Genomic DNA, 22,974 nt, shown 5'->3' with positions numbered 1-22,974 from the left:
GACAATGCAGTCCAAATGCTCATTCATCTAAGATATGTTCACTGTACTAAATACAACAAGGTTGGTTAAAGAGCTGTAGTTTCTTTGGTGTCTTCGTGTCTGCATCACACACCAGAGAGCAGAAAAGAAGGAGCCAGTTCGTTCCCAAATGCATTGCATGCAATCCTCATCACAGAGAAACTCTTAGAGTCCTACAGACTTAAACATATGAAAGCACTTCAAGAAATTTATTCTAGTTTATGGCAAAATGCAAGAATTATTGTTTTGCTAGTTTATAATATCCTTTTAGGTTAGACTTAATTTCTAAACACACATGATGCTGGTGTAAGACTGAGTGGGCATTAGACACATAAGAATAGCTACTCCCACTCCCACTCTCAGACATTTTTACTTAGTCTCAGCAAGCCCTTCAAGACAATGTCTACATCCTCCCCCACCCAGGGTGTCATAGGTTGCATCTTTACCTTTTGTTTCACTGACAGGTACAAATCAAACAGACTTCAGAGCAGACATTAAAGAGAGTGGATTTTTAGTTTGCAATAAAGATTTCAATTTGAATACTGTTGCTGTATTGAGAGAGAAATCTTTCAGCCTAACTCACCAGCCAAAATCTTCTTGTATTAAAGGCTCTCTAAGATAATCTTACTATAGGAGAAATACAGCCATATATCAGGAAATGCACAGAGACTCAAGAGGGAATAGGAAGAGATTGTATTTTAGTGTTTCTTTACAAAAATTGGTCTCATTCTTTTCTCTCTAATGCTTTTATTTCAAAGAATACTTTTCAGTGTCATATTCATTTGAAGTGACTGATAGGCAAATCTAATTGGAAAATTTTCTCACAGTCATTTTTGGAAAGTTTCTATTTCATCTTGAAGTATTGCCTATTTCTTTCATTTTCTAAGATTGTTTCACACTGACAAATAGCAGGAAAGTTCATCAGGAAAAAGAAATATCTTACTATCTTAAGGCAAGGATGGAGGTATCTTACTTCTTAATATCTTATGGCAAATCAGACAAGTTGTAAAATTTTATTTAGTGTTATAAGAATTTCAGCCACACTTAAGGAAACAGTATAAAGTTCCATCAAATAAAAAGATTCTCATTCATCTTCTTAATATTTTTTTTTCTTGTGGAGATTAGCAAATATGCATTAATACAAGCACTTGCTACTAATTGGCCCCTTTTTCCCTCAGTGAACCATATCCAATATTAAAAGTTATGCATTTTTTCAGGCTTAGTGCTCAAAGCATTTCATAAAAGCAATAAAAATCATTAACCTTGTTTTGCAGGCAGTGCCACAGAGGTGATCTGATGGTGCAAAATCACTCCATATATCTGTTTCAGAGTTAAGAGCAGAACCCACATCTCTCTGATCCCATTTCCCTGTCCCAGTCAGTTTTTGCATCATGTAACAGGAGGAATACAGATGATGTGCATAGTTTCACTAAATAAACCCAAGATCACCTCACCCACATTCTATGCTTAACAGATCTTGTCTTACCAAGAATGACAAAATCAAATGAGTTAGCTTCATTAAAGAGGAAAAAAGATGCCTCTGAGCATCACAGTGCTGAGGTTTGTGTACAGTTGCATATGCAGGGGCTGATCTTGGGGGCTGTTGCCTAAGGCTGATTAGAACTGGAGGCCTTTATAATTACAGCATTCTCTAATTATAGAAAGGATAACACTTCCACTTATGAACAAATGTATGGGTAATTGTTCAGTGACAATGGAAAGAAAACTAAAGAAAAGTACTATAACTATTTAATGAGGTTTCTGAAAACATATTACATAATTAAAAGTGTATTTAAGTGCAACTAAGTCTTCCTAAATTGCCAGTCTTGCCTGCACTTTTCTCACTAGGGAAGCCTGTGGCCTAGGGTTGAGGGCTGACCTGCTGGTGGTGGGCTTATCTCTTTGCCCAGAGGGAGGCAGGTGTGAATTGTTGTCTTCAGGAAAGGCTCAATGCTTAAGGAGGGATCGTAGTATCTAAGCCAGACGGGAATGAACAAGAGGTGTGCCTGCAACTGTAGTTCTGAGTACCAGCAGAATTTTGTTTCTCCTAAGGTACAGTGGCTCTCCCTTGAGGAGGTGACCAGCAAGAGACGCCCAGTGCCTTGGGGGACATGAGACAGCCATTCCTGAGAGAGCTGCTGTGCCTTGCAACAAATGCAGGAGCATTGTGGTTCAGGAGGCTTGGTCATGTCAGCCAGGAAACTGTTCATCAGAAACACACAACCTTACATGTGGCCTTAGTGCTCTTCCACCAGCCAGCATGTCAGTGGGTTTGCTACTCTTTCACAACCTGATGTTAACTGAGGGCTCAGTTGTCTACCTGCACACACAGGCTGCCATCAAAGCTGTAAGCCTGCTGTCATTCAGAGCAGCTGAGCATTACTCCCCACGTATTTTTATCTAGAAAAAATTAATTGCTTTTGCTGGTACCCACTGCCAGAAGTACACTTTGAAACCGCCATCAGTCCTTACATCGACAGAGACTGGATCAAGACCTGAGACTGACAGAGAGGTGGAAAGGATCCAGCTACCAGGAGCTTAAGCAGCACAGCTCTCAAGGGGCAATTGCATCAGAAAGGCACAGAGCTCTGCTGAACCACTTTTAGCTGTGGAGCTGGGACCCAGCTGTGCTCTCAACAGCTCACTCCGCTAAACCAGACCTCAGCAACCTTAGCACAGCCCCCCCCCCCCATCTCTCCCTTGTGCTTCAGAAATGCAGAATTGCTGAAAGCTTGTTTCCCTGAGCCTTTTCCTCTGGCAGGATATCAGTGAACTCATCTAGACATTTACACCCTGAGTGAGCAGTGATGAGGAAAGAGAGAGCAAAAATGTTACCATTAAGGAAAAATTGTTCCATGTAACATATAGACCAGGAAGGTTCTGCCACAGTGAGCATTATCAGAGCTGATCCCTAATCATCCTTCTCTAGAAAATTCTTTCCAGCTATGTCTGAGTGGTCTTGTGTCTGCAGAGATATGAGACTTCAGGCCCAACCTTCCTTTATTAAAACCATTTGTTAAAAAAATGCACATGCAAGCAGAGGAAAATCTACCAACACCTTAGGATAGAAAATACAGAAATATAACAAACTGGTTTACGTTATTCCAGATTGAATTAGTGGAAAAAGTTATCACTTGACTGTTTACATTCATCAGGATAAATGCTGACAGGTTTTATATACGCTATAATATCCATCTGGAAGATATTTGGATATTTCCAAATTTCAGGAGCAGTCATTTTATTTGCAAAACAAAGGAAAAGGCTACAGTTTGAACTGACTGTCCCATTCCACAAGGAAAACAATTTTTTAAAAAACACCACAACCATGGTAAATTCCTGTGTAGAAAAGATTCATATGTTAGCATTAGACTGAGTTCTCTTGGGGGGTTTTTAAAGTAGCCCTGAACATATGGTTTGATATGCTTTATTTTAAAAATTTGTCTTTAAAAGATCCAACCAGATACTAAATTCCTTCAGGCATCTGAAATGCTGGTCATGAGGACTGCTTGACTGCTTGGGAAAAAGGTACTTGTTTGGAGGCAAATCTGATGTCTGGCTCTTTCGAAATGAGGGCATTAAGATATCTTGCACAGGATAAGCCACAAGGCATTTTTAAAAGAAACAGCTGGTTCCTTCCAACCTGGGCAGGAGGCAGACAGAATTTCCTTTGTTTTTAGTAGATTTTAAACTAACCCTATTGTTTAGGGAAGGACTGTGAGCTATCAAATGCCTCAACAATATTGTATCTTGTCTGTGCTACACCATCTGTCTTTGCAAAGCTACTGCAATATTAGAAGTCTTCCTGTACAGCATTTCATATTTTATGTATGCTGTGATGTCTTTTCATAGTATTAACTTTGATATTGCAAGACTTTCTCCAGGTTTAGAGAAAAATGTTCCCTCTCCCTCCCCTTCCCACCAACAGACATTGTTATATTCACTGGAATTCAGTAATTCTGGTAGGGGGTAGCAGCTTCCTGTAGTCCTCTTGTAGGGCTTTCTCCTCATGATGTATATAGGATATAGCTTTACATTTCAGACAGACCAATGGACATGACTTAATTTCTGACAGTGCCTTGCTGGCTGACAGATGGCAGGACAGACATTCTCCCTCATGAGGCATCTCCCATGCGACTCATGGGGTGCTGGAGAAAGGGACAGGAATAAAATATTTTTCATGGAAAAAAACATATCCTGTAAATCAACAGAAAGAGCAGAACTTTGAAGTCACATAAAATTCTAAGAAAGTGACAAAGCTAGATTATCCCCAAAATATTCCTGTTCACTGGATTTTACTGACTAAGGAATACGGGGACTGGAATTTTAAATGTATCCATAATGAACTCAACATCAATAGTCATCATGAAATATGGTTTTAGGTACAGCTTACCTCTTCCAAAGCCCAGACTACACATCTAGGTCAACAGAAATACAGTCTAAATGAGAGACAGAAAAATCACTTTCTTTCCCCATTCTTACAGAATGAAACAGAAACTCGGCAATCTGAGCTTTAATTGGATGAATGGAGATTTAAATGATGCGTAGTGGTGGCTCAAGAAAAACTGCGATTTCGCTTGCATCAGTGTTTGACAACACATAAAGGGAGACTGAAGCTGATCTCCATACACATTTAAACACCTAAGAGCCAGACTTCAGGACAAGCTAGTGGCTTCATTTCCAGATTGAACTGGCCTTCCTGAATAGTTCCTCTATTTGGTCATCATGAAAGTCCTAAAAACTTCTCTTAGAGTGAAGAGGAACCTTGACTAGGAGACTGCCCCACATCAACGTGCATCATCCAAATAACTTGGAATCAGACAACTGCTTCTCCTTGAGAGGGTTCCTCTGGGTATACAGAAGCCTTGGAAATATCAGGGTTAGTGCTAAATTCTCCCTTACTCTTGCTACCAAGGACTGCATCAAGCTTCTGAAACACCTCTCTCAGGAAAACAAAAAGAGACTGAATTCTCTCTCTTCAGTTTAATTTTCATCCTTATGTATTACAGGTGGCAGACAGGCTTGGCAAGAGGCATGCTTTTAGGGCCTGATGGACACAAAATGACAGACCTAAGAAACCATACAAAAGATAAACAAATCAATGTAATCTCAATATGCCACCAAATTTACTGTTTAACATGCAGTAAAAATCAGACTCTTCAGAAATTTGTGGGACTACACAGAGTGATGTATTAAGTAACTTGCTGAAAAATCGCATATTTTATTTTTTATTACTTGGCATAACCATTTAAAATGAATAAAATTGCCTGGTTTGGTGAACGTAGAATATATGTCATTGACTTCAGTAATTGTTACAGTATTTACCCCAATACTGAGACCAACAGAAAAAAGAATATTTTAGGCAAATAAGACAAAAATGTGTATTTTTAGAGCTTGCAATTGAATATTTTAATACTATTTGTATTACTCTTAATATTAGCCTGGCATTTCAGAGGCAAATATGAGGGTTGGTTTTTTCATTTCTTAAGGCAGTAATCCAATTCCACATGAGATGTAATTATCTACACCAAAGGGATGTAGATTTTTACGCATGAGCAATCGGTGTGAAAGTATGGCTAGTCCAGCAGGATTTTCTTTTATTTGAGAAGTTCTAAAAGTCATGGCACTGCAATCAGATGCAGACATGCTTTCTTTTGTAGGTTTGCCTTCACATTCGCCTTTTGAACATGAAGAAGGCTATTTTTTTCCATGGAGAGGAAAGGTAACTGTTCTGCACACTTTTCCATTAATGGGGAGCTGCTCTGTATGAACAATTAAACCAAAAATAACTAAAGCCTACTTCTATTTGGGAGCACAATCAAGTCAAACACCAAACACATAGTCAAAACAATGGTCTTTGAAGGCTGGCATAACTCCAGAAAAAAATTACAAAGCAAAGGATGTTCAGTTTTGAAATGTGTTGAACAAAGCAGAAAATAAAAACCTCTTGAATTCATGTAAGAGATATGTTTGTTTTGATCTGAACTTTTTCAATCTCAACTCAAAAGTCAAGCTTTGTTGAAAATGGAGTGATGGCACAAGGGAGTTACAAAGAAGCAACTGAGAGGTGCCACTGACATTGTTCAGGAAAAAAAGTTCCAGTTATCAGGAATGAACAGAGGGAAAAAATAAATGTGCTCATCTGAAATCACACAATCTTCCATGTTTATCATTAATGATAAAGCTTAGAAAATAAATGGGTTTTCTATTACTGCACAATAACCAATATAAAACCTAGAAAATTAGAAAAGAAGAGGAAAATAGAAAAAACTGGTTTTTCTAACAAAGGAAAGTTATTTGTTCCTTCAAATCCAAGAACCCCAAAATTCAGGAAGAATGAGCTCCTGTATATCTGAAAAGCAGCTTCAGAATTTGTCATACTCTGCCTATTGAATTCCTCACCCAGTAAATCTTCCAAGACTTATGTGAATGCCACCTGCAAAACAGCTGCTCATGAACAGCAAAGTGATCAGCCATGGCTGGTTTTATATGCTCTGCTTGATTCCTTCTTCATTCGAGTGGAAACAGAAAGGAAATTCTAGAAGGACACAGAGAAGGCTGCAGGTACTACGCAGCTCAACACATACCACGTTCAAGTTTAGCAATACACAGGTTTGAGCTTTTCTTTTTTCTTTCCTTTTTTTTTTTTAAATTTATCTTTAAGGATAATAATTAAGTTAATTTTGAGTTATCTTTAAGGATAACTGTTCACCAGCTTATTTAAGCTTCCCTTAATGAATTTATCTTTCCTCCAGTTACCAATATCCCCATATTTTTCCTGTGTTGACATCCTTGGAAATCTCTTCAGCAGCATTGCATGAACACATAAATAGGACTCAAGAGGACTCTGAATAGTTAGTGGATACAAAATTACATTGAGAGAGCTACCTCGTAGAGAAGGCACTGTGCTTGGCCACTGCCCACCTCTCCCTGCATTGTAAATAAGATTTTTTTCCACAAGCTCAGTTGTTTCTTCTGGAAGTTTCATGAGTTTGCTGAGGACTTGAAGTAAAAGCTTTATGAGTCAAAAATTAACTACCAGCTGCCTCAAGTGTCCAAGACTTATATGTTGACCAGGTCTCATTTTAACTGTTTTAGCTTCTGCATAATCTCCTACTGTCTGCTCGTTTAGACAGTAAACTACTCTGAGCAGGGAATTTCTCTTAGCAAAAATATAATGGGTTATAAGATGAGGGCTTTGGTTTCAATCAAAAGGTCTCAGGTTTAAAGCTATAAAGGCTGTGTAAGTTACAGAGTCACAGGCTACATGAGCACATGTGCTCATGTAGCTTGCGTAAGTGCGGGCATACAAAGATATTTGTCAATGCACAGACACAGATTTGTAAATACACAGATAATACTTTTTTTTTACATGCTATATGTACACAATAAGAAATTTTAGTTAGATTTAGACATCTAAATCTATACATATCATATCTAATTCCCTTCATGAACAAAGAGGAGAAATAAGAAATGCTCCAAAATAAATCCAGCAGCAATACACTGTGGAGTGATTTTGATAAAGCCATTTTTCAAAAACTGAAGTAGTCTAGAGAGAGAAAAGGCAGACTGCAATGAATCATACACAATTTGTAACAAAAACTGAAACAGCCCCAAGACCTTCAGGATGGTATTACACCTTTACTGAATCTCCTCAATTTCAAAATTCATCACAGGAGACTGTCACTAACACTGTATAAGGCTGTTAGTTCAGTATTCCCTTAAGAGGTAATAATTTTCCACATGATGGAGATATTAATGTAAAAAATGCCTGCTACATAAAAAGTCCTATGTGCATTTGGCTTCAAAGAGTAAAAGGAGTAAGAAAATCGGTTCTTGTCTTAGGTTCTTTATCAGTATGTATGCCTCATTAATGGAGCCTTGCTTATCTGCAATAAGGAGTGTTTCGAAGAAGACTTGAAGTAGAGGTTTCCACTACAGAGAGCTTGGTGAAGTGCCCTAAGATGCAAAGAAGCTCTCAGGAAATTTGATCAGCAAATCAAATGATGATGGAGAAGAGGATGGGAGGGAGAAAATAGACAGAAATTACTTTGGGGATCAGAGAAAAGATTAATTTAGCTAATATGACTGCCAGAAATGACCCTTTCTGTTCTGCTTGCTAACATTTCCTTTAATGAAAAGAACCCTGGCACTTGTCCTTAAAATCTAAAGCAAGCAAGGGACACACCAGAAAGCTTTATACGTACAGAAAATGTAAATTCTATTCCCTGAAACAAGAATGTGGACATTCCCATTCTGGTATTACAGTGCTTTCTTTGGTTATTAATTCCTTTCAAACTAGTATAAACTATCCTGAAGAACAGAAAGTGCTCTTGTTCTGAAGGAGCTAAGTGCAGTGGTTTACCACATTAGCAGTCTCCACTCTCTGCTGTGTCTCTCTGTTTGAGATAAAGGAACAGCAGGTGAGACAAAAAGCAGGGCCTGGTTTGCACCAGTTCACAGCACAACGGTTTTGTGGCGATGTATTAAGACACCAGCTCACAAAAAGGAAGAGGGGCCAAGGCTGGAAAAGGAATGGCAACACCCTAAAGCACTGCACTGGTTGTGTGGGGAGCACAGTCTCTTGGCTCAGCAGCAGGTACACACTAACATCATCCCAGCATGTCTGTGTGCTTCTGCTTCAGACCTTGTCATATGTCCTGGATGCCCTGCTGGGCTGGATGTTCTTAGATATCCTTCTGCTCCTTGGAACTCAGTCAGTTCACCCAGAGAAGTGTCTCCTATGGCCACCTAGGAAAGAGATCTGAAAGTATCTGAAGGAGGAGAAATAGCCTTGAATCGGGGGAAAACTTCCACATACTGGTGGGTGAGCCTCATGGTGTAGCTCTCCTAACTCCCTTCTGAAAGCAGAGATTATGGAACACAGGTGCCACAAACAGCAAGGAGTGGTAATTGGTATAATCAGAAGAAATGGTGTAGACTGAGATGTTCTGCATCAAAATGCAAACGCATTGCAAACATGGAGAGATTTTTGGGCTAATAGTGAAGTGTTCATGACCTTGCTATAGGAAATGATCCAAAGTAGATCAGACTTGCCAGACACAGCAGCTTTGAAACCCACCACAAGCTGAATTCCAGACTGTTAATTCCACTTGAAAAGCCTTACCATCTAAAACTAAGGATTAGGGTGAAAAGGGGTCATTTGGCAGCTTCCACCTCTCTGGACAGAATGAAGAGGCAATGACCACCTGGAGGCCAGGTCGCAAAGGGCAAGTTGCATTGTTACTGGGAGCCAGCAAGTGCTGCATAGGGCTGAGGTGGGGCAAAGTCCACAGCCTGCTCATTGCTGAGAACAACAGTGGCAGTGTTACAGAGCAGCTGGGGTCTGTGGGTAGGACAGAGGCTTCATTCAGAAAGCAATTGAGGGCATAAATGAAATAAATATGTATACATACTTATAAATAATACCAAAGGCAAAGGGAGCAAAGTGAAAGGCAGAGAGGAACACCAATATCCAGGAATCTAAGTTTGAGACAGATGACTGTTCAACCCTGGGGATCATATGTTTCATCATCAACCAAAATGTCAAGTACTTTAGTCAGAAAAACATAATATTTCCTTTGGGAAAGCAATTCTAAATGAGTTTTGAATTATCTCATGACAACCAGAAACAACAGAGAAATTTAGGACTCTAATCCTTTCTAGATTCTTTTACCATGCATCCCCTTGAAATGAATTTTAGCATTGATAAGCTGGTTACTGCTTTACAAGTATCTCATTACAGCTTTGGCAGATGGAACTACAACACCTAATACAGAGATCAGTTCATTCTTTTTTTTTGCCCTTCCTATTCTCCCCACATGCCCCCAAACCAATGAAAAGGATTTTTCTAAGTTAGTTTATAAAATATACACAGCAAACATTGAAATGTTTTCTAACCCAGCTGTTCCACATTAGTGGAGATTTTTTTCTAAGCATTGGGCAATGCTATTATAAAAGAACACCGAACCCAATGATTAATGTTGAAGAAACTGCTGTCAAGAATGTGGGTGTTTCCTGGCTCAAGAAAACCTTCCACAGAGCCCAGTAAATCTTGGTTAACAGTTTTCTGGTACAAGTAAGGAAACAAAGTAACTTCCCATTTGCTTTTATAGTGAGTGAAGCTCAAGGTAGCCTTGGGTGGGTGGACTCACTTTCTGGTTCACACACTGAGAAGGTAAAGAAAGCAGCAAGTCAAATTAAAGCCCTCCTTCTCCCCTCTCCTTCTTCCCCTCAAGCCAGTTTCTTCAGCACGGGTAAGCATGAGGGGAGAGTAAAAGAGGCTTAGGTATGTTTGTTGTAGCTGAGGTTGTAAAAGGACTTGGAAATGCTCTTTCCTAGGCTGCTATGGGCCTGCTCTTGGATCCTCTTGTCAATGAGTCACGGCTGAGCCGAAGAACAGGAGGGTATGGAACATTCAGGCAGCCCTGAGGTTCCTACAAAGGACTGCTGTATCTAGAGACACTTCTACAGCTGCCTTCACACACGCAGAGGAACCTGTCTGAGCTGGCATCACAGTGGTTTGACTCTACACTGTTCTCACACAGATGTAGTTTCATCCTGGTTTTCTTATTCTAAGCTACATCTCTAAAAGAAGCAATAGGGAACCTCATCTCGAAAGGACAGGGAGGAAAGGACAATGCAACTGAAATCTCAGTTCAATACACTTGTGACACCTACCAGACACTCAGTTTTGCTGGTCTCAGTTACAGTACATAATGGCATAGGTTCCACGCTTGCCAAAGGAGAGAGAGAAAGCAACCTGTTTTCTAGGTAGAATTAGCCTTGAGCTTAAATTACAAAATAGAAGAATTTGAAACTCAGGCTATGGTTGTGAAGCAAAAAATAGATCTGCTGGAGAACTTTGCAAAACCTCACATCACCAGATTCACCCATCCCTAATTTAAACCTTCCCCCTTGCTCCAAGGGGGAAAAATGATGTGTCCTAGAAGTGCCTTCCCTCTCGCTGCTTGGTAAGTGGATTGTCTTCCTGCCTCAGGCAGTTTTTGGATTATATCCACAGTCAAACAAAGAAGCAGTCTGGCACACGAGCTTGACCATTTGTATTCTTCAAGTGGTGTAAAGATTTTCTCATCTGGAGTTTTTCCATTCTGCTCTGTAATATCTGAAGATATCTTTTCTTTCCCTCCCTACCATATGTCACACTGGAATCAAGATGCCAATGTAACAAAGATATTTTGACGATGTTACATAAATGCCAACATGGTGAATTTCTAGTTTAGCAGCACCAGCCAGAGCATGACAGACAGACTGATTTCATTGGAACTTAATGGATGAAGTCAGGAAAAAAATACTCTCCCTTCATGGTAAGGACAAGAGCTTCCTTTAAAAAAAAATTATTTTCAATTCCTTAAACAATTCCAGGCTTAGACAAAAACTCATTAAATTAACCAAAGTAATTCCTACATTGGAAATACAAAACATTAACTTTGAAAAATAAATTAACTGAAAGGTTCTCTCAGGGAAAGAAAACATCCTAATTTTTCTGGTTATATGACCAGCTATATTTATTTAAATTTTTAATTAAATACACTTACTGAATACATTCAATATGGTTTAATTTTCCTGTTCTATTCAAGGCTTGGTGCAACTTATACATTCTCATAACTATTTCTGTAAGCATTACCACAAGAGAATTTATGTCACAAATAAAACTACAATTTGTAGTTCTTAGTCCATAGCTTTCCATGCAGATGAAAGATACTTTGTATGAGAAAATGAACAAAGATAGGAAGTAAGCAGGAAATTATGAGAGACAGCAAATGAAAAAGATTTAGCATGCTCCTTACAATAGCATCCTGCAGCTGTGGCAATAAGCAGGGACAGAGGAACTAAAGTTTGAAGAGGGGAAAACTTGTAAAAAACCTTAAAGCAGTGGGTTTGGATGTTCATGTGCAATGTTTCACAACTTTGGGAGCATTTCTGTAAATAGCTGCCTAAGAGAAAGCTAGCTTATACTTTGTTATGAACAACATCCTTCCTTGCTATTGCCTGTCAGTCCATAAAACAGCAGTTGGGTCGTTTTATGTTGTTTTGTTTCTAAAACTTCATCCATTGCTGCTTTCAGCTTTACTGAGCCTACTTCTGCTACCTTCACTTTGACATGCATGCTTTCACTCCCATCAGCTTCAAATGGATACAAGCCCCTATGTGCAATGCACAGACAGGAATTGAGCCCCCCACCATGTGAGGTGGAAGGAGATGCAGGTCCTGCAGCCCTCTGTCAGCCAGAGAGCCTGCAAGAGTTGAGCCTGCTCCTGCTAGAGCTGCTACTTGCCAGTATGGAGTGGTGATTTACAGCTGCTGATTTACACCTGCCTCAGCCTCTGAACTGCAATGCAGATGTCAGCCTCCATCCCTGCAGTGCCTGTCCAAGAGGGTCCAGAAGCACATGTGGGATTTCTAGGTGTTACTGCATGCACACAGCTGGGCATGCATCCTGCCTCCTTCCCCTGGCCACAACCCAAAAAGGAGGAATGTCTTCAGGGTGGAGCCAAGCTCCTGGGAGAGCACTGGGAGCAGACTTCCCAGAGAAGCAAGGTGCTCCAGACATTATTCCTTCAGCCAGCCAGGCAGAGCAGCAAGAATGATCTTGCCTCACCCATAAGGCATAAGCCAAGAACGCTGTACCAGCATGGTGTCCCCGTGGGCAGAGACAGACATCAATGTGCATGGCCGCAATCAATACCTGCATTCTATTTGTCAGGAAGTGGAAAAACACTACAAGGGCTTGGTGGTGAAAAGATGTGAAAGCTGAAAGTGAGTGAGGTAAATGAACTTTTGCTGCTAATGGATCAGCAGGGGATCTGCAATGAGGTGTTTTTACCTCTGCTTTGCTGCTGATAAAATCACAGCTGGGCAAGCAAAATTCTCACTGATTCATAAGCTGCAGACACTGTGGAAATACAGATTTACTCCCATAACTCAAGCGATGGGAATAAAGTGATTTATTAAGTGAATAAGTTTCTGAAGAAGGCAATATAATAACAATGAGAGTTTATCTTTCTGAGCTAGCTCTCTTCCTTTTAATTTCCAATAAAGGAGTGCCTTTTCTGTTTATCTTCATTCCAGCTCCAAGCACTCTCTCTACTGTAAAAGAAAAATTTCCTTACTATCACACTGACCGCTACTGTCCACTGCCCAGGCTAGATCCAGCGCTGTGTGGCAGGAGTGGGGAGCAGCCAGAGGCCCAGAGTTTTAAAGCTGCTCCTCTGAAGCCTCTGCTCTACCCTGCGGAGCACTGGCTCCAGGCACTGTAGCAGGCAGCAGCCCTCAACGAAGGGAGAGGTAAAAAGTAGCGAGGGGGCTTGCCACGGGGGGGGGTACTCCAACTTCATGGAAGGGAATCCACAGAGGACAAGCAACAATTGCACCGCGACCATGCCTTATAAAGGGGGGCTGAACAAGGGGAGTAAACCAACCAGGGACCAACAAGTGGATTAGGAGGGAGGGACGCTGGAGAGATGCACTCATATCTGGTCCAATGGTCTTGGTGGGTGGAGGGAGAGGGGTCACATGCCCCAATGGGGCGTTGAGGTTTAGGGGATTTCCAAGAGGGGAGGGATCTGAGGGGGCAGGGTCTTGGGGGACTGACGGGGGCCATATAAGGGTAATTAGGGAGGGCTCAGGTGATAGGCACCGAACCTTCGAGAACAACAGGAGGGGTTTGGGTGATTGATAGGGAAAGAGCCAGAACAAGGGGAGGAGAACAACCATATAGGGAGCGGGTCTGGGGCAAACCAACTGGGAGTAGGAGTGGGGAAGGTAGGGATGAACCACTGGGGTACAGAAAACATATGAAAATACAATAAAAACCTTGCATCACCACATCTCCCCCTTTTGTTTTGTTTTTTTTTTTAATTTAAAAATTATTTTCTTGTTCGCACAACCAGTCTGGTGGAGTTGCTGGTGTCTCTTCTGTAACTTCAGTATGGTTGACGTGGGGGAGTGCGGTGGCGGTAACAGAAAGGCAAAATCTTTTTAATAAACTGAATAGAAACAAGACTAATAAAACGACGAAAATAACCCAAAAGAAGTCTTTGATGACTGAAGAAGCCCAACTAGAAAGTCCCCACTGGTCCAGCCAGCTTTCATACCATCCTTTCAATTCCTGTCTGATTTGCTGGACCATGTCCTGCATCTTCCTCAGCGTCGCGCGTACGTCTGGGGCTCGGAATGACAAGTTATACAGCAAAGACCCTCAAACTCTGCGCATTCGTGGTGGCGGAGCAGCAGCAGCAGATAGTCGATGGCAGCCCGATTTTGCAATGTCGCCTTCCTGGTTATTTCCTCGTCTTCAAGGAGGTCACTGATAGCGGCTGAAGTCAAATTGGCTTGTTTAGCCACCCAACACTCTAGGGTGCCCAATTCCCCCAGAGCCTTTGCAGCAGCTACCCAAGGCAAAAAGAGGGACACGGCGGATCTTTTTAGGTGTGACCAGTGAAAAATTTCAGAGTCGCAATTTTCGTCCAAATTTTCAGTGTCTCTCTTTTCACGAGCCAATCCTGTTTTGTTTTGCCAATTTTTAATTTGGAACATGTTGAGGGTAAACAGCGACAGTCGCCCGAATGTGCACAGCCCTCCGAGAAGGCGAGAGGGGATGCCTGCCCAAGCACGATCGCCGCAGATAGGGAACACCCCCTTTGGTAACTGCCGGGGTGCTCCATCCAGGGTGGAGGCCATTTTAACATGGGCAATGCCTCTACACCACTGGGTGGCCTGGTACTTCTGATTGTGCTGGACAACAGAAATATAAGACCCTTTCTGAGTCTTGGGGTTAAACATAAACTGAACACAAAATGGGGCAGATGAAGAGCTGACAATATTGAACCCAGCAGGCTCCTCGGGTAGCTTTGGAAGATCCCCAACCCAGTCCCACCAGAGGTTTGTCACTAAGGTCTGCACGGTCCTGATGATAGAGGATGAGTCTGCCTGTTCCAATTTTCTTGGATGGAAAGCAAACAGGGAGGGTACTCAGAAACATTTAAGGGAATCCCCACCAGGCAGGTCGACATAGGGTCATCTGCGGCTGCCATACTCAGGCAAATATGATCTTGCCCGAGCGTCTTTGCTAGGAGCACCCAGATGTTGGTCTTGGGTTGAGGGATGACCCATGGTGACACTGGGAAGGACAGGACAAACAGGATGAGCAGGTGGGGAGGGTCTGGCATTTCCTTTCTGGTTGGAGACTTTTTAACTAAAAACAGGATTAAAAATCATTAGCAAGGAAATCAAAACATAAGCATGAAAACTCAGGGATAAATAGGGATTCAGGGAAGTCTTGGGGATGGTGATGCCGCTTCCTCCTCCCGGTGCACACATCTACCTGGGGGTCTGGGGGTCTCACCAGAGGCCTTGGCGTATAAGGCTTCGCCCACTTTTGTGGGATCCACCTCACTCCCAGGGGTGTGGATACGCAGGCGTACCCACGACCCCACGTGACCAACTTGTAAGGTCCCTCAACTTTGCCACTCTCTGGGTCTTTAATGAGGGTAGAGGGTAGCTGCTGTGTGGACCGAAGTGTCTTGCCACTGGCGGGTTCATGTTGGTAAAAGAGCAGTTCAAAAAGTTGATTACAAAAAGAGCTTTACTTAAATGATCTTGTGGGGAAAGCTCTCTACTGCTTGTGCATTGGTGCCTCAGGGTGGTTTTGAGCGTTTGGTGAGCCCACTCAATCACCACTTGACCCGTCGGGGAGTAAGGGATGCCCTTCTTATGTCCTACTCCCCACTCATCCAGGAACTCCTTGAAAGCCTCTGATCTATATGCGGGGCCATTATCAGTTTTGATTTCCTCAGGGACCCCCAAGAGTGCAAACACCTGAAGAAGGTGTTTCCTGGCATGTTCAGCCTTTTCTCCTGTGTGGGCAGAGGCGTAGACTGCTCCAGAAAAGGTATCTATACTAACATGAACATACTTTAGTCGGCCAAATTTGGGAAAGTGCGTGACATCTGTCTGCCACACCTCACAGCTAGCCAACCCTCTGGGGTTCACCCCAGTGCCTAATGAGGGGAGGGCTGACCACTGGCAATGTGGGCACATATCCACGATGGCCATTGCCTGACTACGCATCAGGTGGAACTGACGGACCAGCCCCGGCATGTTTTGGTGGAACATTTGATGGCTCAGTTTCGCCTGCTCGAAAACTTTCGGCGTCCTGGCCATCTCCGCAGGGGCGGCAAGGGCACCTGCTCTCTCATTGCCCTCGGCTATCGGGCCTGGCAGGTCTGTGTGCGACCTCACATGCATCACAAAGAATAGGTGTTCTCGGTGGGAGACAAGATATACTAACTTCGAGAGCAACCAGAAGAGATGTTCGTTTGAGACCTCTTTCAAAATAGCATTTTCTGCTCTTGCTACCACTCCTGCGACATAGGCCGAATCCGCTACCAGACTGAATGGCTCAGGGAACCTCTCAAAGGCTGTGACAACAGCGGCCAACTCAGCAACTTGTGGAGAACCCTCAATGTACTCAATGTCTGCCTCCCACTGCTGAGTTTGAGGGTCCTTCTATGTCATCCCTGATCTTCGGGATGCCCCAGACACGTCCATAAAAATTGTCACAGCCTCTAGAGGATGTTTGCTTCTGATGTTTTTTGGGAACAGAACAAACTGTTCCTGGAATATTTGTGAGCAGGAGCATGGACAGAAATCTGTCCTGTGTAGCTATCTAAAGCTATTTGAAGGGTCTCATTCTCAGCTAGTAGCTGCTCAAACATCTCTTTGGTCAGTTTGGTGGAGGAGAATTTGTCCTGCTCCAAATGGACCAGCAAGTGAATGCATGAGAAGTCACACCCAGCCAATTCCCAAAGCCTTGCCCGAGCTTTCCAGATCAACTGGGCCATCAGTTCCTGGGCCTTTGTGATGGTTTTGGACCTGGTATTGCTCAGAAACACCCACTCGATGATAAGGAGAGGGTCTTTCTGGCCCCGGTCCCACTGGAATGTGAGCCCGTTGAGGTGGGGCAACTTTCCCATGACAATGAATTTGAAGGGCAGTTCCAATTTGCAACGATGCACCTGCCTCTCATGCATCTTAACCTCTACCTTTTCCAAGGCAGCCCTTACCTCTGGGGTCAAGGTCCTAGGAGAACTCAGCTCCTCCTTCCCTTTCAACAAATTGAAAAGGGGGGCTAGGTCTTCGGTGGTAATCCCTAGCCAGGGCCTGATCTATCCAAAAGTGCCACACAGTGAGTGGAGGTCCACCAGTGTTTGGGGATCACTTTTAATGGCCAATTTTTGAGGAACAATGGTGCTCTTAGTGACCTCTAACCCCAAATATTTCCAAGGGGGCATCTTTTGAACTTTGTCTTCCTGGAGCGTGAATCCAGCCGATGTCAAAACATTGACAACTTGGTCAAGGGTGTCTTGAAGCATCTGGTCATCGGGAGCACACACTAGCACATCATCCATATAGTGCAGGATAATGGCTTCCCTCATGGTAGCATGAATTCGGGACAGCAGTGAGGCGATATACCACTGGCAGATGGCAGGGGAGTTCTTCATGCCTTGGGGAAGAACTCGCCAGTGGTATCGCTTCATTGGGGCTTCTCAGTTGGTGGTGGGAACCAAGAAGGCAAACCGTGGAGCATCGGCAGGGCCCAGAGAGAGGAATTTTAAAGAAACAATCCTTAATGTCAATAACAACCAAATTCCAGTTTTGGGGGAGCATTGCTGGGGAAGGCATCCCTGGTTGAAGGGGCCCCATGTCCACAATGACCTTGTTGATTTCCTGAAGGTCGTGGAGGAGTCTCCACTTGTCTTTTCCCGGCTTCTTGATGACAAAAACCGGAGAATTCCAAGGGCTAAAAGTTGGCTCGATGTTTCCAAGAGCCAACTGCTCCTCCATGAGTTCAGTGAGCGCCTTCACTTTCTTTCTTTCTAGCGGCCACTGATTCACCCAAACCCGGTGAATCAGTTGTCCAATCTAACTTTTGAGTGGGGCGCTCCACAGTGGCCGCAATTAAAAATCCCGAGGGGTTTTTGGGATTGCTAATCTAACCCCCCATTGGGACATGGCGTCCCGTCCCCGCAAGGGCACCTGGTAATCAGTCACGAATGGGCGTAGAGTAGCCAATTTCCCGTCTGGTCCCTCAATTTGTACAATGCTCTTCGAAATCTGAGCCAGTTTTGTCCCTCCCATACCCTGGATTCTTCCTGCCACGGGTTGCAATTCCCAATGTGACGGCCATTCCCTGCGGGGAATGATCATGACATCTGCCCCCGTGTCCAGCAGTCCTTCCAAACAGATGGTATCGTTGCCCTGCCGGACATTGCAGTAAATAATGGGTTTATTCTCTCCCACCACTTCTGCCCAGTATACATCTGGTGTTTTGCTGTCTACTGGGATTCCTGGTGGTATAGCGATAGACTGGGCGATGACTTGGCCAGACAGAAGGGTGGGTTGATGTATTGTGCCACTAGCTGAAGTCATGCCAGGTCATTCATGAGAATGGCCGGGCACACTTCTAGCTCTTGAGGTGTGTGCTTAGTGTCTCCGATGGCCATGTACTTACAGCTTCCCCCTGAAGGCACCAGTCCTCCTTCCAGTGGTTCCACCGCAACTACCATCCACTGATCCAATCTTAACAAGTGGTCTGTTGCCGTCCTCAGAGACAGTGGTGGTTGAGCGTGCCAGGTTTTGCCGGGATTTTGTGCTGTAAGGGGAAACCCCGTACAACAGTCAAGTCCGATTTTTGTGTCATGTCCGGTGAGTGTCACTGTCCCCCCCTTCCCCACAGGCCCTGCCTCATTTCTGTCATCACATGAGGCAGGACTGCGCTGTGCACCTGGGTTTTTCTTAGTGCAGCGCCGGGCACCAATGGTGTTGGCGCTCTTCCCGCCCTTTCCCTTGCCGCATCTGCTGCCCTTTTGGGGCAGAACTTAAAAATGTGCCCCACCCCCTGACAATAAAAACATACGACATCCCCTCTTGGTCTTTTTGTTGACTGATTTTGTGCAGGAACTTGTGGTTGGACGGCCATGGCCATTGGTGGAATAGGCCATCGAGGTGGTGGTCTTGGGTCCATTGTGGAAGCCTTCTTCATTCAGGCCTCCACGAGTGCAGGGAGCATTGGCTCAGGATACACTGGCAGCCCAGCAATCACCCTCTTGCAAGATTCATTGGTGTTTTCCTTGGCCACCTTGAGGATGATCGTCAGGTCCATATCTTGATTTTCCACTTGCCGCTCTACCTGCGCCCTTATCTGGTCCACAAACTCAATAAAAGATTGATTAGGGGCTTGTCTTATATTTAAATAACTTTTGGGGGCTTCTGGGGTAGGTGTGGGAAGGGAAAGAAATGCCTTCTCTGCTGCCACCATGATCTTCTCTAGGGCAGCCTTGGGTAAAACCTGGGCCTGCTCCCTAGGCTCTTTGTAGTCTTCCTCGCTGCACAGGTGGTCCATTGAAAGAGCCAATTTGTCGGCATCAACAGACATGTTTTGATCTCTCCAGAGGTCCAGAAGGAGTGCCTGCAAGGACCACTTCCATGCCTGCTCCCACAGCATGTATTCTGTAGGGGTGAGCAGGCATGCAAACAGGTCCTTGATGTCCCAAGGGACCAGGTCGTTGGAGGAAAAGGCGGCCTTTAGAAGGCCTTTGAAATACTCACTTTTCCTCCCAAATTCCTTCTGGGCCTTGCAGAGTTCTTTTTTATTTTGGTAGGAGAAAGGCCTCCATTCCTGAAGGCCTCCCCCTACCCCACCAAATGAAACAGGCACGGCATGGTAGACTGCCCCCGGTTCTGGGTTCCAGGCCCCAGGCTTACCACATCCGGTCCTGGTAGCGTGGGAACCAGATGCCGGGGCATGGGAACCGGAAGTCGGAAGCGGGGAGGCGGGGTCAGCAGAGAAGGGGGAGGGAACAGGGGCAGGGCCGGCTTCCGCCCCGGAAAAGGTGGACCGGTCCTGGACCACCTCCCATGACGGAGGAGGGAGGGGCTTGGGGTCTTGGGAAAAGGGGTGTGGTGAAGAGCAGGGAGGAAGTTCCGGGGAGGTGGTTGTAGGGGAGGAGTTAGGGTGAAGGGGATTTCAGGAACAAGAAGCACAAGGGGGGGGCCTGACCATGCGATCCCCTCCATCTTGTGTCCTTCGGGGGCCAGTTTGAGGGTTCGGGAGGGACAGGAGTGAGGGACTAGGAGATGGGTAGGGAGACAGTAATGGGGTTCGGGAGCAACAGGAAGGATGAGGGGAAGGATAGGGAGACTCTTGGGAGAACCGGGGAGATCGGGAGGAACACGGGGATGGGTAAGGGGAATAACAAGAATCGGGGGTAGAGGGAGCCGAACTGGGGATATTGAATCTAACAACTTTGGGGGACGGAACTGGGGTAGAGGGCTTGAGGATAGAAGCCTTGGCCGGCTGGCCCTGCCAACCAAGACCAGGGGACTGAGGGGTTCGCAAAGAGCCAGGAAGACTGGCACTACTGCAGCTACCCTGTGTCACACGGGTTGCTCTTCGGGAACCACCCAGAGAGGGATTAGGGGAAAGGGTGGAGGTATGGGGAAGAACAGGGGAAGAGCCAAGGGGCTCTTTTTCCATTCCCATGCTTTAAGTGTAAGATGGATTAAAACATATAATGGTATTAATTTGGATGCCTGGGCGTCCCCCTCATTCACCTTTTGAGTGATCGTTGCTCCCACCATGTTCCAGAAGTGGAGCGAGGCCACATCTCCTGGAGACACCTGTGGGAAATGGAAAAAGAGCCAACGAACAAGTTTCTTTAATAACCCCTTTTTAAACTTTTCCCCCCTCCCTCTAGGCGTCCCACAACTTGGAGGTAAATTCCCCGCTGCTGTGCCGACAACCATGCGCCCATTTGAAAAAACTGGGGGCCAAACACTCTCTTAAAAACAAAACTGTCGGCACAGTAGACCTTACCCTTATCCACAGCAAAACAACAAGGAACAGAAAAAAAAGGGTCTGGGAGCTCTCGGGGGTTCACACTCCAATCCCCCCAACCCCCCCCGCAAACAACCAACTGAGGCCCCTCTTTTGTCCCCTGGCCAATAGGGACACTTACTCACCAAGCTCCACGGACAGGGTGCTGCAGGTAAGGTTCTCTCTCTTGGAAGTGATCCCTCTGGTGCTGAGGGGTTGCCGCTTCCTGCCCCAGGGGCTCCACCCAGCAAAAACGGGTCTGCTCCCACCGGGGCTGCTGAGGCACCAATGGATTTGCAGAAAAAATCCTCGGCATGGGGTCTCGGACCTCAGGAAGACCTCACATTGGGCGCCAGCTGTCACACTGACCGCTACTGTCCACTGCCCAGGCTAGATCCAGCACTGTGTGGCAGGAGTGGGGAGCAGCCAGAGGCACGGAGTTTTAAAGCTGCTCCTCTGAAGCCTCTGCTCTACCCTGCGGAGCACCGGCTCCAGGCACTGTAGCAGGCAGCAGCCCTCAACGAAGGGAGAGATAAAAAGTAGCGAGGGGGCTTGCCACGGGGGGGGTACTCCAACTTCATGGAAGGGAATCCACAGAGGACAAGCAACAATTGCACCGCGACCATGCCTTATAAAGGGGGGCTGAACAAGGGGAGTAAACCAACCAGGGACCAACAAGTGGATTAGGAGGGAGGGACGCTGGAGAGATGCACTCATATCTGGTCCAATGGTCTTGGTGGGTGGAGGGAGAGGGGTCACATGCCCCAATGGGGCGTTGAGGTTTAGGGGATTTCCAAGAGGGGAGGGATCTGAGGGGGCAGGGTCTTGGGGGACTGACGGGGGCCATATAAGGGTAATTAGGGAGGGCTCAGGTGATAGGCACCGAACCTTCGAGAACAACAGGAGGGGTTTGGGTGATTATAGGGAAAGAGCCAGAACAAGGGGAGGAGAACAACCATATAGGGAGCGGGTCTGGGGCAAACCAACTGGGAGTAGGAGTGGGGAAGGTAGGGATGAACCTCTGGGGTACAGAAAACATATGAAAATACAATAAAACCTTGCATCACCACACCTTACTAAGTTTGCAGGAAGCCAGGAAGGTCTACATAAGTATTTGCAATGAACTCTATTATTTTGGATAGGGGTAAGTTGGGTACTAACAGTATAGGGTCATTCAGCCCAAACTCAAATGATGCCAGAGCAGTCTGGACCGCTGAAAAGTACACGAGGAAGGAACAAAGTAAGCTTTATTTTCCCTTCTGGAAAAGGTGATCTTCAAGTTTTTCTTTTGTTTATCCAGACTCAGGGGTTTATGTACAGTTAAAACATATATTCAGTTATTTCTTTTAGATACATTAGATTTATGATGCAGACTGAGCCAGTGTTATAAAATTTGCTTAATTTTTTGACAAGTTTACTTTGTTTCATTTGGTCCTTTACTTGGACTATAAGAATTTACTTCACTGCTGAAGTGAAGATCTGCTGCTAAGGAAGTACGGGTTCCCAATAATGGAATGGAGACCAGCATTTCCTCCAGACTTCTGAAATCAGGGTTTCAGGTTCAGACTAATCATTTATTCCTTGAATACCACCCAATCCCAATTCACAGTTAATATAATTTTACTCTTTTTTCAGTGTTTCCTGCTAGCATGCTGCATAATGTATAATCCAGTTTAGTCTCCTTTTGCCATCAATATGGTGGGTTTCAAACTACTGTTTCAATACGTCACTCCATCACAAGATGCATTTCTGGTTTTGCCCATTTTCATTTTCTCATTCTACCAGTAATATAACTGTTAATTTATAATGAACACCTGTTCAAATTAAATTATTAATAACAATTATTAATTACCAGTGTTATCTGGCTAGTATTTGTCACAGCTCAAAGAATAAATATAGGTTATCCAAATACACCACTAAAAAAGGGAAAAGGAAGAAAAAGTGCCATCACAATCAAAAATGATGATGTGAATTACATTTGTAGATGCAGTTGTCTGTGCCAATATTTACCTCCACTATTGTTAATAGTGGAATTAATAGAGAGGTTCAAGTAAATAAAG

The sequence above is a fragment of the Coloeus monedula genome, assembly GCF_965178545.1.
Source record: "Coloeus monedula genome assembly, chromosome: 4".
Lineage (NCBI taxonomy): Eukaryota > Metazoa > Chordata > Aves > Passeriformes > Corvidae > Coloeus > Coloeus monedula.
Note: the sequence above shows the minus strand (reverse complement) of the source record.